This window comes from Salvelinus fontinalis, chromosome 33 (genome assembly GCF_029448725.1).
Source record: "Salvelinus fontinalis isolate EN_2023a chromosome 33, ASM2944872v1, whole genome shotgun sequence".
NCBI lineage: Eukaryota > Metazoa > Chordata > Actinopteri > Salmoniformes > Salmonidae > Salvelinus > Salvelinus fontinalis.
The window spans coordinates 26,284,628-26,301,102 of NC_074697.1; the positions used below are offsets into that span (position 1 = coordinate 26,284,628).

General features: G+C 40.7%; 1 protein-coding gene across 4 annotated transcripts in view; it reads right to left on the reverse strand.

Annotated features, from left to right (window-relative positions):
* LOC129831882 (CMP-N-acetylneuraminate-beta-galactosamide-alpha-2,3-sialyltransferase 4-like) overlaps positions 1-16,232 on the reverse strand; it is an 85,072-nt gene extending 68,840 nt beyond the window's left edge. The window contains exons 1-3 of one of the 4 annotated variants that reach the window (XM_055895434.1): positions 15,891-16,126; positions 6,672-6,767; positions 4,358-4,414 (exon numbers count right to left, since the gene is read on the reverse strand). The gene's annotated coding sequence lies outside the window, so the exon portion shown is untranslated. The other 3 variants (XR_008755827.1, XM_055895433.1, XM_055895432.1) reach the window with 3 other exon arrangements.
* Positions 16,233-16,475: the final 243 nt, after the last annotated feature.

The following is a 16,475-nucleotide window of genomic DNA, read 5'->3' on the forward strand; positions in this document are numbered from 1 at the left end:
TGAGGTTTAGTGAATGATTTGTCCTAAATATTTTTTTAAGTATTCTATTTAGGACCAACTTAGTCCTTTCCACCCATTCTGAAACTAACTGCAGCTCTTTGTTAAGTGTTGCAGTCATTTCAGTCGCTGTAGTAGCTGACGTATGCGGATGACTTGACACTATACACATGGACACACTGGTTTTACTGTCTCTGCTACCGCACGGCAAGTGGTACCGGAGCGCCAAGTCTTGGACCAAAAGCCTCCTTAACAGCTTCTACCCCCAAGCCATAAGACTGCCCACCTGGACTATTTACATTGACCCCCCCCCCTTTGTTTTTACACTGCTGCTACTAGCTGTTTATTATCTATGCATAGTCATTTTACAAATTCTCTCGACTAGCCTGTACTAGAGGTTGACCGATTGATTTTTCAACACCGGTACCGATTATTGGAGGACCAAAAAAGCCAATACCGATTAAATCGGACAATTTTTTTTTGTTTTTCTTTGTAATAATGACAATTACAACAATACTGAATGAACACTTATTTTAACTTAATATAATACATCAATAAAATCAATTTAGCCTCAAATAAATAATGAAACATGTTCAAGTTGGTTTAAATAATTCAAAAACAAAGTGTTGGAGAAGAAAGTAAAAGTGCAATATGTGCCATGTTAAAAAGCTAACATTTAAGTTCCTTGCTCAGAACATGAGAACATATGAAAGCTGGTGGTTCCTTTTAACATGAATCTTCAATATTCCCAGGTAAGAAGTTTCAGGTTGTAGTTATTATAGGAATTATAGAACTATTTCTCTCTTTATGATTTGTATTTCATATACCTTTGACTATTGGATGTTCTTATAGGCACTTTAGTATTGTCAGTGTAACAGTATAGCTTCCGTCCCTCTCCTCGCTCCTACCTGGGCTTGAACCAGGAACACATCGACAACAGCCACCCTTGAAGCAGCATTACCCATGCAGAGCAAGGGGAATAACTACTCCAAGTCTCAGAGCGAGTGACGTCACCGATTGAAACGATATTAGCGCGCACCACGCTAACCATTTCACATCGGTTACACCAGCCTAATCTCGGGAGTTGATAGGCTTGAAACAGCGCAATGCTTGAAGCATTGCGAAGAGCTGCTGGCAAAGACACGAAAGTGCTGTTTGAATGAATGCTTACGAGCCTGCCATCGCTCAGTCAGACTGCTCTATCAATTCATAGACTTAATTATAACCCACAAAAATACAAGCCTTTGGTCATTAAAATGGTCGAATCCGGAAACAATCATTTCGAAGAAAAATAATAATAATTATTATTTCAGTGAAATATGGAACCGTTCCGTATTTTATCTAACGGATGGCATCCCTAAGTCTAAATATATTGCTGTTACATTGTACAACCTTCAATGTTATGTCATATTTATGTACAATTCTGGCAAATTAATTACGGCCTTTGTTAGGAATAAATTAACTTCACACAGTTCGCAATGAGCCAGGTGGCCCAAACTGCTGCATATACCCTGACTGCTTGCACGGAATGCAAGAGAAGTGACACAATTGCACTAGTTATAAGAAATTCATGTTAGCAGGCAATATTAACTAAATATGCAAGTTTAAAAATATATACTTGTGTATTGATTTTAAAGAAAGGCATTGATGTTTATGGTTAGGTACACATTGGTGCAGCGACGATGCTTTTTTCGCAAATGCGCTTGTTAAATCATCACCTGTTTGTCGAAGTAGGCTGTGATTCAATGAGAAATTAACAGGCACCGCATCGATAAAAAAAAAAAAAAAAAAAAGAAATCGGCAAATCGGTGTCCAAAAATACCGATTGTTATGAAAACTTGAAATCGGCCGTAATTGATCGGCCACTCCGATTAATCGGTCGACCTCTAACCTGTACCCCCGCTCATTGACTCTGTACCGGTACCCCCTGTATATAGCCTCGTTATTGTTATGTACATTTCCTGTAAATATTTTAGTAACGCTATTTCTTGAACTGCATTGTTGCTTAAGGGCTTGTAAGTAAGCATTTCACGGTAATGTCTACACCCGCTGTATTCGGCACTTGTGACAAATAAAATGTGATTTGACTAGTAAAGATTGAAAAAAGGGGCCTAGACAGCAGCCCAGGGGAATTCCTGATTCTACCTGGATTATGTTAGAGAGGCTTTCATTAATGAACAACCTCTGTTTTCTGTTAGACAGGTAACTCTTCATCCACAATATAGCAGGGGGTGTAAAGCCCTTAGACAAGTTCTTCCAGCAACAGACTATGATCGATAATGTAAAAAGCTGCACCGAAGTCTAACAAAACATATTTTTATCATCAATTTCTCTCAGCCAATCAGTAATTTGTGTAGGTGCTGAGCTTGTTGAATGCCCTTACCTATAAGCGTGCTGAAAGTCTGTTGTCAATTTGTTTACCGTAAAATAGCATTGTATCTGGTCAAACATATTTTTTGCCAAAAGTTTTGTAAGGGTTGGTAACAGACGGATTGGTCGGCTAATTGAGCCAGTAAAGGGGGCTATACTATTCTTGGGCAGCAGAATGACTTTTGCTTCCTTCCAGGCCTGAGGGCACACACTTTCTAGTAGGCTTAAATTGTCCTTTGTACAACATGTTACATAACGGAGGGACACAAGCTTGTAATGGCAGGGTAGTGGGTTCGATTCCTGGGACCACCAATACGCAAAATGTATGCACGCATGACTAAGTCGATTTGTATAAAACATATATGTATATATAAAGTGCATTCTTAAAATACTCAGACCTCTTCACTTTTTCCATATTTTGTTACATTACAGCCTTATTCTAAAATGGATTAAATCGTTTTTTCCCTCATCAATCTACACACAATACCCCATAATGACAAAGCAAAAACAGGTTTTTAGAAATAGAAACTGAAATATTACATTCAAATAAGTATTCAGACCCTTTACTCAGTACTTTGTTGAAACACCTTTGGCAGTGATTACAGCATCGAGTCTTCTTGGGTATGACGATACAAGCATGGCACACCTGTATTTGGGGAGTTTCTCCCATTCTTCTCTGCAGATCCTCTCAAGCTCTGTCAGGTCGGATGGGGAGCGTTGCTGCAGAACTATTTTCAGGTCTCTCCAGAGATGTTCGATCGGGTTCAAGTCTGGGCTCTGGCTGGGCCACTCAAGGACATTCAGAGACTTGTCCTGAAGCCAATCCTGTGTTGTCTTGGCTGTGTGCTTAGGGTCATTGTCCACTTGGAATGTGAACCTTTGCCCCAGTCTGAGGTCCTGAGCGCTCTGGAGCAGGTTTTCATCAAAGATCTCTCTGTACTTTGCTCTGTTCATCTTTGCCTCGATTCTGACTAGTCTCCCAGTCCATGCTGCTGAAAAACATCCCCACAGCATGATGTTGCCAGGTTTCCTCCAGACGTGACACTTGGCATTCAGGCCAAAGAGTTCAATCTGGGTTTCATCAGACCAGAAAATCATGTTTCTCATGGTCTGAGAGTCTTTAGGTGCCTTTTGGCAAACTCCAAGCGGCCTGTCAAATGCCTTTTACTGAGGAGTTGCTTCCGTCTGGCCACTCTACCATAAAGGCCTGATTGGTGGAATGCTGCATAGAGGGTTGTCCTTCTGGAAGGTTCTCCCATCTCCACAGAGGAACTCTGGAGCTCTGTCAGAGTGACCATCTGGTTCTTGGTCAACTCCCTGAACAAGGCCCTTCTTCTCCGATTGCTCAGTTTGGATGGACGGCCAGCTCTAAGAAGAGTCTCGGTGGTTCCAAACTTCTTCCATTTAAGAATGATGGAGGCCACTGTGTTTTTGGGGACCTTCAATGCTGCAGAATGTTTTTGGTAACCTTCCCCAGATCTGTGCCTCGACACAATCCTGTCTCGGAGCTCTACGGACAATTCCCTTCAACCTCATGGCTTGGTTTTTGCTCTGACATGCACGAGCAACTGTGGGACCTTATATAGACAAATGTGTGCCTTTCTAAATCATGTCCAATCAATTGAATTTACTACAGGTGGACTCTAATCAAGTTGTAGAAACATCTCAAGGATGTTCAATGGAAACAGGATGCACCTCAGCTCAATTTCGAGTCTCATAGCAAAGGGTCTGAATACTTATTTACATACGTAATCTGTTTTTTATTTGTAAAACATTTGCAAACATTTCTAAAAATCTGTTTTCGCTCATTATCAGGTATTGTGTGTAGATTGCTAAAGATGTATTTATTTTTAATACATTTTCGAATAAGTCCGTAACGTAACAAAATGTGGAAAAAGTCAAGGGGTCTGAATACTTCCCCGAAGGCACTGTATATTACTAAGCAGTCTTATAAGCAATCAAAGCCCTGTCGATAACCTAAATCCCATACCTTTGCCTTTCTCCATGTCCTTTAAAGGGTGGATGTGTTGAGACTCTGAGTTCCTCCCTGTAAAACAAAGGTAATTATTAAGACAATGAGGAATGATATAAAGTGGTAACTGATGTGGTGATCAAATGTATGACTATAAGAAGATAATATCATTAATAGTGGTTTATACAATGAAGACAACCAGTATGTAACGAACGTCGTCGGGAGAAGGAGAGGAGGACCAAAGTGCAGCGTGGTACGTATCCATAATACTTTTAATAAAGATGAATACGCGAACAAAAACAACAAAACGACCAACGAACAGTTCTGAAAGGTGCAACAAACACTAAACAGAAAACAACCACCCACAAACACAGGTGGGAACAGGCTACCTAAGTATGGTTCTCAATCAGAGACAACGATAGACAGCTGCCTCTGATTGGGAACCATACCAGGCCAAACACATAGAAATTCAAAACAAGGACAACATAGAAAACGAGACATAGAATGCCCACCCAAACTCACGCCCTGACCAACCAAAATAGAGACATAAAAAGGATCTCTACAGTCAGGGCGTGACACAGTATTAGATACTGTCAAACAGAGTGCATGACTGGTGGAAACCAGTAAGAAAGGATGCTTGCTTTATCTCCATGCTAAGAACATTATCATTCCTCAACTTTAAGTGCAGAATGCAGGGATCTCATCATTCAACCTAGTATATTTAATTAGTATTTCTAAACAAGATTCTGACTCACAAATCATGAATAGGCAAATTGAATCATTTCCCAAGTGGTTTAAAATGAACCCCAATTGACTTTTAATTCCAATGCTAACTCTTCCACCCTTGAGTCAAGCATTGTGTGAAGAACTTTTAGCACTGTCTTTCAGTTGTAACCAAAATGCCAACATCAGGAGGGTATAAAGGCTCCTTCCCTAACCAACGGTGCCATATGCTACCTGACAACTCTTGCCTCTATGAGCCCCAGTGCTCTTTTCCATGACGCAGTGTGTGAGAGAACTTCTTTGGGGGAGCTCTAACCAGCTCCACATGCCTGCTCTGAGCAGGAGGCACAGGTCCTCAGAGGCAGCACAATGACTGTCTGTGTGGCATGTGGGGAGCAGCCTGGGAGAAGAGAGGGCCAAGTGCTGGGTAGGATACAGTGGGGCTGGCAGAGGCCCAAGTCCTCAGGCCCCTTAGCGTATGTGGAGGGGATCCGATCCAGGTCTGTCTGAGGCACCACACAGCTACCGCTGATTTTTTTACGACTTAACTGTAAGTGGTCTTCTACCTGTGGATGGGAGCTGTTTGGCCAGGCTGAGGCAAACACAGCAGAGATAAAGATGTCAATAGTCTCCCTAAGGAGTCATACAACCTGAAATGATAGACCAATGCTATTGGATTTGAGATTACGTCTTTAACTGAGAAAAATTCCTTTCATGGGAAAAATAACTGCAACATTTTGAGATGAGCATTATACTGTAAGTCTACTTAAGTTTCAATGTCACATGCACAAGTACAGTGAAAACAATGAAGGAATAAATAACAATGTAATACTAAAAATAACAAGGTAGAACAAAAACACAAGATATAAAAATAAGAAAAACACAATAAAGTAAGTAAGCAAGCATACTATACACAGGGTCAGTCAGTTCCAGGTCCATATTAACAATGTGCAGGGATACTGGGTCGATAGAGGTAGATATGTATAGAGGTAAAGTGGCTAGGCATCAGGATATATGATAAACAGAGTAGCAGCAGCCTATATGATGATTGTATGAGAGTGTGTGTGTGTGTGTGTAGAGTCAGTATAAATGTACAGTTTCTGCATATTATGTGTGTGTGAGCAAATTATGGCGTGAGTGTTTGTATGCGTGTTGGAATATCAGTGTGAGTTAGGGCTGGGCGATATATATCGTGTGACGATAGAGCATAATATGAAACAATAGACGTTTTTCTATAGTTTATTTCTTTGTGTCGCAAATCACACTCTTTACGGCAATAGTTTTAGTCAATTGGACAACGCTTTGCGTTCTTCCACACGGAATTTGCAACACAAACAAACTTGGAAGAGAGTGAACATGACACAGAGCACAGAGACACGGAGCTCGTACCTAAGAGGGGGAACTTCGGTCGCATGGATGTGGTTTGAGTATGAAACATCTGACACGGACCAGAAAACCATCCACTGCAAAATAGGCCACAGGCCGGTCCTGACAACAGACTCAAACACCACTAACCTCTTTTACCACCTACGCAAGAATCATGTGAAACAGTACAGAGAGAGTCTACGGATGAGACCCAAACAAGTACAGTTTAGTGTTCAAAACAAACCTGACTCAGACGTTGCAAGAGGCTTTTGCCAGCGGCACACCATATGGCAAAGAATCACGAAGATGGAAGGAGAACAGCTGCCGTTACCACTTACATCTGCAAAGACAAGGCCCCAATTTACACGGTCGAGAAACGGGGGTTTCATGAGTTGGTGCTAACACTCGACCCAAGGTACCAAATGCAAATTGATATGTGACACGTATTAACGCCAAAATAACATGCAAAACAGGCAGGCACCCATATATATATATATATGGGCGATATATAGCACCAACTCATGAAATCTAAAAAGGTAAATAGAAAACACTTCAGCTATAGTTGCAAACAAAATAAATATATTTAGTTTGTTTAGTTTGCAACTATAGCTGAAGTGTTATATATATATTTTAGGCCTATATATATTTTGTTATTTTGTTTGGAACTATAGCTGAAGTGTTTTCTATTTACCTTTTTAGATTTTATACATTAATTTTTTTAATTTTGTTACATGCTTAATTGAAAATTTGCACAGGTTCTATATATAATAAATATTCAAATACGAGTAAGTACCTTTTTATTTGTTGAGTATAATTAAACATGTAATAAGAAATAGGCCTTTACATGTGGTCATTTAAGTCATTGAATTTACAGAAAATGTGCTATATCGTGATATGCATCGTTATCGGAATATGAAATTACCTATATCGGGATATGATATTTTGGCCATATCGCCCAGCCCTTGTGTGATTATGGGGTAGGCCCTGTGAGTGTGCATAGGGAAAGTACAAAAATAAGTATAAAATACCAAGGTCAACTCCGATAGTCTGTGTAGCCTTTTATTTAGCTATTTAGCAGTCTTATGGCTTGGGGATAGAAGCTGGTAACAACGCTTTACATTAAGGTATAGCCTACTTTATGAATGATTTACAAATGGTTTATAAGTAGTTGGACTGTTTATTATTATTTATAAACAATATATCAACTAATAATAATCTTTAATAAACCGTTATAACACATTAGTTGAAATTGTCTGATTGTCATTTTTCTGCTTGCTAATAGTCTAAGCATTACCATTAGGCCTCCTTATTGTAGTATCTTGCTAATACTAGCAAGAAGGCTACAGGCCTTGATCCTTCAGCCAATATGAAAATATACTGAAGGAACATTACCATCTAATCCAAACATTACTGGCCATCTGATTTCTCTCAATCCTGAATAAAACAAAGCCATGTGTGTATGTATTCAGCTCACACAACTCAATCCATAAAACAAAACAATATAACATATGCAGCCATGCCATGCAACTTTAGAAAATAGCCTAACAATAATGTTATGACTGAGCTTTTACGGGGTGAAAAAAACTTTCAAGTATGCATTAGGTTAGGTAAGGTCTGAACAAGGTGCTTAGTATCTGAAAAACAGTTTAACTGAACAGCTCTTATAAGAAACTAGAAGGAACACTACTTGGCGAGAGACACCAGACTTAGTCTAATCACCGCGTGCCACATCAGCACCCTGCATGTTACATTGAGATAACAACAAACGATGGGTCACGAACACAACCAGAGGGCCTCATAGAGGAGAGTGAAAAATGAGAGAATGCAGCAACACCAAAAACAGCCTTTCCTTTTAACATTTGGCCTAACATAATGGAGGACGCTTGGAGAGTGATGCCGTCATGTTCCTGAGTTAGGCTAACAACAGATGACTCCCTGACTCAGAAGATAAAGTTTCAGCAGGATTGCATATTTTCTCTCCAGTTCCCTGGGCTCTGTGGTGTGGCATTTTGTCACTGTTTAAACTTAGCATCACATTAAAAAAGACAAATACATATAGTCTACTGTACAGAGCAAGCCTGCACTGGTGATGAACAGTGCTTACTTTTCATGTGTTATTACAATATTATAACAAACCTTCCATTTGTAAAGTAAATTTAGTCTGCACAAACATGATGCACCGATGTTGTGACAAACCACATGGGTTAAGCATTTCCCATATTTGTTTGTTGTAGTGATGCACCGACATGATATTTTTGGCGGACACCAAAATCCAATATTTTCCTCGCCCCAAAAAAATTATACCAATAAGTAAAATAGTTAACACACACACGGACACAGTCACTGCATCTCAGTGCAAGAGGCGTCACTACAGTCCCTGGTTCAAATCGAGGCTCTATTACATCCGGCCCTGATTGGGAGTCAAATAGGGCGGCGCACAATTGACCCAGCGTCGTCCGGGGCGTAATTGTAGATAACAATTTGTTCTTAACTGACTTGCCTAGTTAAATAAAGGTTACACACACACACAACAAAAAGTTATTTTGTTAGCATTTACGTATGTCCCCATTACCAGTAAAACATAATCAAAACCTATTTCTATCACTTACTTGCTGTGCTGTTTCACTGTTCATTTGTTCAGTCGTTTCATTACCAACCAGGATTTCTAATGAACGCAGTTTGGGTCTTTGTGTGTCAAAAAACACTATTTGTCGTGTCAAATAAGCGTGTCTCATCTGTATTATTCGTAGCCGTCTATTTACCACCACAAAACGAAGCTGGCACTAAGACCAGTCTCAACCAACTCTATAAGGCCATTAGCAAAGAAGAAAATGCTCACCCAGAAGCGGCGCTCCTAGTGGCCGGGAACTTTAATGCAGGCAAACTTAAATCAGTTTTTCAAAATATTTACCAGCATGTCACATGTGCAACCAGTGGAGGGGGGGGGGGGGGGGGGGCCTAGACCATCTTTACTCCACACAGAGAGTTGCATACAAAGCTCTCCCCCACCCTCCATTTGGCAAATCTGACCACAATTCTATCCTCCTGATTCCTGCTTACAAGAAAAAACTAAAGCAGGAAGTACTAGTGACTCGCTCAATACAGAAGTGGTCAGATGAGACGGATGTTACACTTCATCCCCACAGTGACTGAACGTACATATCCCAACCAAAGGCCATGGTTTACAGGCAACATCCGCATCGAACTAAAGGCTAGAGCTGCCGCTTCAAGGAGCGGGAGACTAATCCGGCCGCTTATAAGAAATCCCGCTATGCCCTCAGACGAACCATCAAACAAGCAAAGCATCAATACAGGATTAAGATTGAATCCTACTACACCGGCTCTGATGCTCGTCGGCTGTGACAGGGCTTGAAAACTATTACGGACTACAAAGGGATACCCAGATGCGAGCCTACCAGAAAAGCTAAATGCCTTTTATGCTCGCTTCGAGGCAAGCAACACTGAAGCATGCACGAGAGCACCAGCTGTTCTGGATGACTGTGTGAAGACGCTCTCGGTAGCTGACATTAACAAAACCTTTATCACAAAGCCGCTGGCCCAGACGGATTACCAGGACATGTACTCAAAGCATGCGCGGACCAACTGTCAAGTGTCTTCACTGACATTTTCAACCTCCCCATGACTGAGTCTGTAATACCTACATGTTTCAAGCAAACCACTATAGTCCTTGTGCCCAAGGAAGCGAAGGTAACCTGCCTAAATTATTACCGCCCTGTGGCACTCACGTCGGTAGCCATGAAGTGCTTTGAAAGGCTAGTCATTTCTCACATCAACAGCATCCTCCCGGACACCCTAGACCCACTCCAATTCAAATACCGCCCCAACAGATCCACAGATGACGCAATCTCAAATCGCACTCCACACCGCCCTTTCTCACCTGGACAATAGGAACACCTATGTGAGAATGCTGTTCATAAACTACAGCTCAGCGTTCAACACTATAATGCCCACGAAGCTCATCACTATGCTAAGGACTCTGGGACTAAACACCTCCCTCTGCAAATGGATCATGGTCTTCCTGACGGTCCGCCCCCAGGTGGTAAGAGTAGGCAACAACACATCTGCCACGCTGATCCTTAACACTGGGGCCCCTCAGGGGTGTGTACTTAGTCCCTCCTGTATTCCCTGTTCACCCATGACTACGTGGCAAAACACGACTCCAACACCATCATTAAGTATGCTGATGACACAACAGTGGTAGGCCTGATCACCAACAACAATGAGACGGCCTATAGGGAGGAGGTCAGAGAACTGGCAGTGTGGTGCCAGGACAACAACCTCTCCCTCAATGTGAGCAAGACAAAGGAGCTGATCGTGGACTACAAGAAAAGGCGGGCCGAACAGGCCCCCATTCTCATTGATGGGGCTGCAGTGGAGCAGCTTGAGAGCTTCAAGTTCCTTGGTGTCCACATCACCAACAAACTATCATGGCCAAACACACCAAGACAGTCGTGAAGAGGGCACAACAACACGTTTTCCCCCTCAGGAGTCTGAAAAGTTTTGGCATGGGCCCCCAGATCCTCAAAAGGTTCAACAGCTGCACCATCGAGAGCATCCTGACTGGTTGCATCGCCGCCTGGTATGGAAACTGCTCGGCATCTGACCATAAGGTGCTACAGAGGGTAGTGCGAACGGCCCAGTACATCACTGTGGCCAAGCTTCCTGCCATTCAGGACCTATATAATAGGCGGTGTCAGAGGAAAGCCCATAAAATTGTCCAGTTACCCAAGTGATAGACTGTTTTCTCTGCTACCGCACTGCAAGCGGTACCGGAGCGCCAAGTCTAGGACCAAAGGCTCCTCAACAGCTTCTACCCCCAAGCCATTAGACTGCTGAACAATTCATAAAAATCGCCACCGAACAATTTACATTGACACCCACTCTTGTACACTGCTGCAACTCGCTGTTTGTTTGTTACCTATGCATAGTCACTTCGCACCCATCTACATGTACAGATTACCTCATCTACATGTACAGATTACCCCTGCACACTGACTCGGGAACCGGTGCCCCCTGTATATAGCCTCGTTATTGTTAATGTGTTACTTTTTATATACTTTTTATACTTTTTATTTTAGCCTACTTGGTAAATATTTTCTTCTTCTTGAACTGCACTGTTGGTTAAGGGCTTGTAAGGGCATTTCACGGTAAAGTCTACACTTGTGGTATTCGGCACATGTGGCAAATAAAGTTTGATTGGTCAATCAGGACCTGAATATGACTGCACGTCACATAACAATTGAATGTGTTCATACATTTTTTACGTAGTTATTACATATTGATTACACTATCACTTGTATTTCATATGTCACAACAAAAAAAGTTAGCTATCTCATGTATGCAAACAATGTTTTTCCCCAAAAATATAGCAAAAACGACAAACTGTTTCAGTAGCTATAGTTAGTTAGCTAGCTAAGTATTAGCTAGGTTGCCACTTTGTTGTTTGCCTATTGAAATTGAACTTCAGTTCATGAAAATAAATAGCTAGCCAGATACTTAACCCTGTTGTCCAAAGCTAACGTTATAAGCAGCCAGCTAGCTTTAGCTGGCTCGACCGGACCGGGTATTGTGTTAAGGATTAAGCACAATAGTGGAATTTGCGGTTTTCCGTCAAAATAAAAATGTCATTGACAGTGATGCAAATTAATACAAATAGTAGAATTATGCCGTACTTTTATTTTGAAGGCAAACCGCAAAGTCCACTATTGTGGCTAATCCTTATGGTGGCTAGTACATGATTTTGGAGTACTTTACGCCTGTGTTCAGCGTCACCCTCTTTGTGCGCGGTTATTGTACGGAATAAGTGTTTTTTTCCGAATCCTCTGCTCTCTGCACCTGACTCCACACTCACCACTCTACGCAACAACTGCTCGATCCACACAGCAGACATTGTGGGCTAGGTTAGGAATGCTGTGTTGCACGTGTAGCACATCATTTTACGTGGCGTCATCATTTTCCATACGTTATACATGTATGCACGGTAGCTTTGACATTGGTTTTTAATCTCTCTAGGCTAGGGGGCGGTATTTTCAGGTCCGGATGAAAAGCGTGCCCAAAGTAAACTGCCTGTTACTCAGGCCCAGAAGCTAGGATATGCATATTATTAGTAGATTTAGATAGGAAACACTCTGCAGTTTCTAAAACGGTTTGAATAATGTCTATGAGTATAACATAACTTATTTGGCAGGCGAAACCCTGAGGACAAACCATCCAGGATTTTTGGGGGGTAAGGTGACAGTGTTTTCAATGGGTTTCTATGTGGATCTAGATTTCTAAGGCACCTGCTTGCAGTTCCTATCGCTTCCACTGGATGTCAAAAGTCTTTCGAAATTGGTTGATGTTTTTCCTTTGTGTAATGAAGAAGTAGCCATTTCCTATCTGGGTGGATAGCCAAGTGTTCTGTTGTGGTTGGGGCGCGCGACCTGAAAGCTCGCTCCACATTGTTTTTATCCGCTATTGAACGCAGTTTATCCCGTCTTCAATTTTATCGATTTAGGTATTTTTTTTACGTAAAGTTGGATTAGGAAAGTTGTTTGAAATGTTTGGACCAAGATTACAGGTAATTTATTAGATAATGTGTAGTCATGTCAGGCGAGTTGGAACCGGTGTTTTTCTGGATCAAACGCGCCAAATAAATTGACATTTTGGAGATATAACGACATAATTTATCGAACAAAAGGACCATTTGTGATGTTTATGGGACATATTGGAGTGCCAACAGAATAAGCTCTTCAAAGTTAAGGCATGAATTATATCGTTATTTATGAGTTTTGTGTCGCGCCTGGCGGGATGAAATATGATTGTCTGTTTTTGTTTGATGGGGTGCTGTCAGATAATAGCATGGTTTGCTTTCGCCGGAAAGCCTTTTTGAAATCTGACACAGAGGCTGGATAACCAGAAGTAAAGCTTTAAATTTGGTGTATTGCACTTGTGATTGTATGAAAGTTAAATATTTCTAATAATTTTATTTGAATTTGGAGCTCTGCCATTTCACCGGATGTTGTCAAATCGATCCCATTAACGGGATTTGATCCCTAAGAAGTTTTAACATCGGTGTTAAACTAGACATCGGGCCGATACCGATGTTGGCAGCTAATATTGACCGATTCCGATATGTTCACCGATATATCGTACATCCCTAGTTTGTTCGTTCTAAAATGTTATGCATACCTATAAGTAGTTCAAAACTTGGATATCATATCATGGCTGTAGATTGAGGAAACTATAGATAATGAGAAAGGACTATGCCTATGAGATAACACATTAATCAATGTTTCCACTGTTGCCAAGAAACCATTGTGATTGCCAGTCTATTGAGACAATTGGCATCGCTACTTTTATTCTATTCCGTTCTTTGATAACACCGCACCTTTACCAGGCTACCAGGCATCCTACACCAGATTAGTAGTATGGTGAATGAAGTGGGCATGGATGAGTGGTGTGGCCAAAAATTCATTGGTGGGTGGGCTTGTAAAAATTTGGGTAGGCCCCCCCAAAAAATGCATGTAGAATACATGTAAAATACATATTTGTGAACGCAACTAACTTCCTGCAATTCTACACATTTTGCCATCTGGCTGAGAGAAAATGTGCTAATTAAAGCTAAAATATAGGTGTGTTGACTGTGATAAAGACAGTGGATTATGAGCTGTATTTTTTGCTAAATGAACAAATGAAATAGGCAGTGGAATGGTGCATATAGCCATAGAAGCACAGTGACATACTGTCTTATTCGTGGCTTATTGGGGGTGTGACTTTTAGTTTGTTATTTTTGCCACCCATCCTGTGAGAGTGAATGTCATTCCAGTTACTGTTACATTTAATCAAATCTGACTAACCCAGTTTACTGCTTGCTATGAATTCTATCTGATTGTATTTTTACCTAAACATGCAAACACTAATAATGTCCTGTTTGGAATACTGACAAGTAAAGAGCATACCATTTTTTGTTGTTGATCAATTGGGCCTGGCTCCCCAGTGGGTGGGCCTGGCATGGATTAGTTTATGAGTCAACTCTCCAATGCAACCTTTGCACATTGACTTAGGCCATGTGTACACAGGCAGCCCCTAACTGAGCAAAATATCAGAATTTGGTTGCCTGTGTAATAAATGCAGCCATAGCGTACTGTCCAGAGGACTGATGTGATGTGAGTTTGTTTAATCCAGCTGTGAGGATCAGAATGACAGATAGCCAGACGAGCCAGACGGGCAAAGGGCAACTCATCCAATAAAGACATCCCACCGACGCTTAAGAAAACAACACAAAACCCTCGGGTTGCTGGATGTCTCTCAATGTTCATCTGAGAAAACAAAATCTATTGAAGTTAACATTGGTCATCTCATCATACACCAACTATGCTACTTTTTTTAAAAATGAGTTATACTTTTCAACACTAGGACCAGTGGGCTGACCTACAAGAAACTGAACATGCCCTGTGTGTGTTGCTGTATAAGACTATAGGCCTATAAATTGATCTGTCTTTTATCATTCTCAGGCCTAATCCAAGAATGCTGGGGACATTAATAGAAAAGAGAAGACTGTCAGCACCCTTAGAATTAAAGTTAGTAAAATATAGTAATTATATAATTAAATGTATATAATTATTTATTTTTTCCCCTGTTATGTGAAGCTTCACCTGTTTGCTATCTTCTTTCAAATCGAATATAACACAATGGACATTGCATTTTGTCAACGTGCATGACAGTTTGCGGAGAGTCATAACTGCCACAGCCAACATCATTGCTCTCCATTTCAGGGGCCAAAATTCATTTCACCAGGGGGAAACTCAGGACATGTCCCTGCTGTCAGACAGACAGCATGTGGGGAATCAACACAGAATATGCACTCTCAAGAATCTGTTAACACACTGCTTAGGGAGATTATAGGAAGGTGAAGATGAAAGGATAACATCTTCCACCTCACCTGACCGCATTTTCAATGTTCCACAAGCATTCAACCATTCTGCAAACTTTCCTAGAACAATTGTGAACCCATCAAACAGCCTTGTTGCACTTGTTTTTCACTTTTAATTTTTGGAAAGTATTTCCAACAAAATATTTTTTTTCATATTTTATTAAAAAAGATGACCAAGTTGAGCGTTCCTCTTTCTGCCTCAATTGATGTGATGTAACTTGCCAACCAACCAACAGCATCAAATTGACAAATGAATTATTAGCTACAAAGTATCAATCCTATGCTAAATAAATCCATTCGCAAACAGATGTCAAAGTAATTGAATGTTTTCATAAAATTATACAATGAGAACTTTTAAAGAAATTATACATTTGAAAATAAACAGATGTATTTTAGTTGCCTCTATGCGATTGCTGGGCATGGAACCGCTATTTTCTGAATGATTAAAATTAGCCAGCTAGCTCACAGTATTTGGCAGCTGTGGTTGCGAGAAAAAAAGCTTGAAAAAGCTCATGTAAATTCACTTACCAGCAATGTAGTTAACACATTTGGCAATCCGAAACACAAGCAGAATATCATAGGCAAGTAAACTAACGTTAGTAACGTTGAACGCTGTCTTTGAGATGCAAGAAATAGGCGTTTTTATGCATCGAGTGGGAGGCGCCGTGGTATCCCTTACATTGATTAGGCCTACACGACTTGAAAACATATGGCCACATACCACATTTGAGAAGTAAATCGATTTTTCATAGTAAATGAATAATTGGTTGGCAATAATCTACCTGGCTGCTAACTCCACAGGCAGATTGCACCGTCCATTGGAACGTAGTCAGTACAACGCGTACCCTTTTTCAAAATATGTATTCTGGACGCATGCGCAGCCTATGCAGTTCTTGAGCTATTGACCATCAGAAAAGGATCCATCAATTGATTGATTGAATGCTGATATGCATGCTATTTGTATTTAAATAAGTTCTGAAGTTAAGTATAACTAAATGTGCTTTTTTCTGTGAACTACAAACAGTTTCACACATTCTCAAGTCATCATATTTTATAATAGCCTATTAATTAATATTTGTTCAACAACAAAAAAATATATTTTAGTGTGAAGAG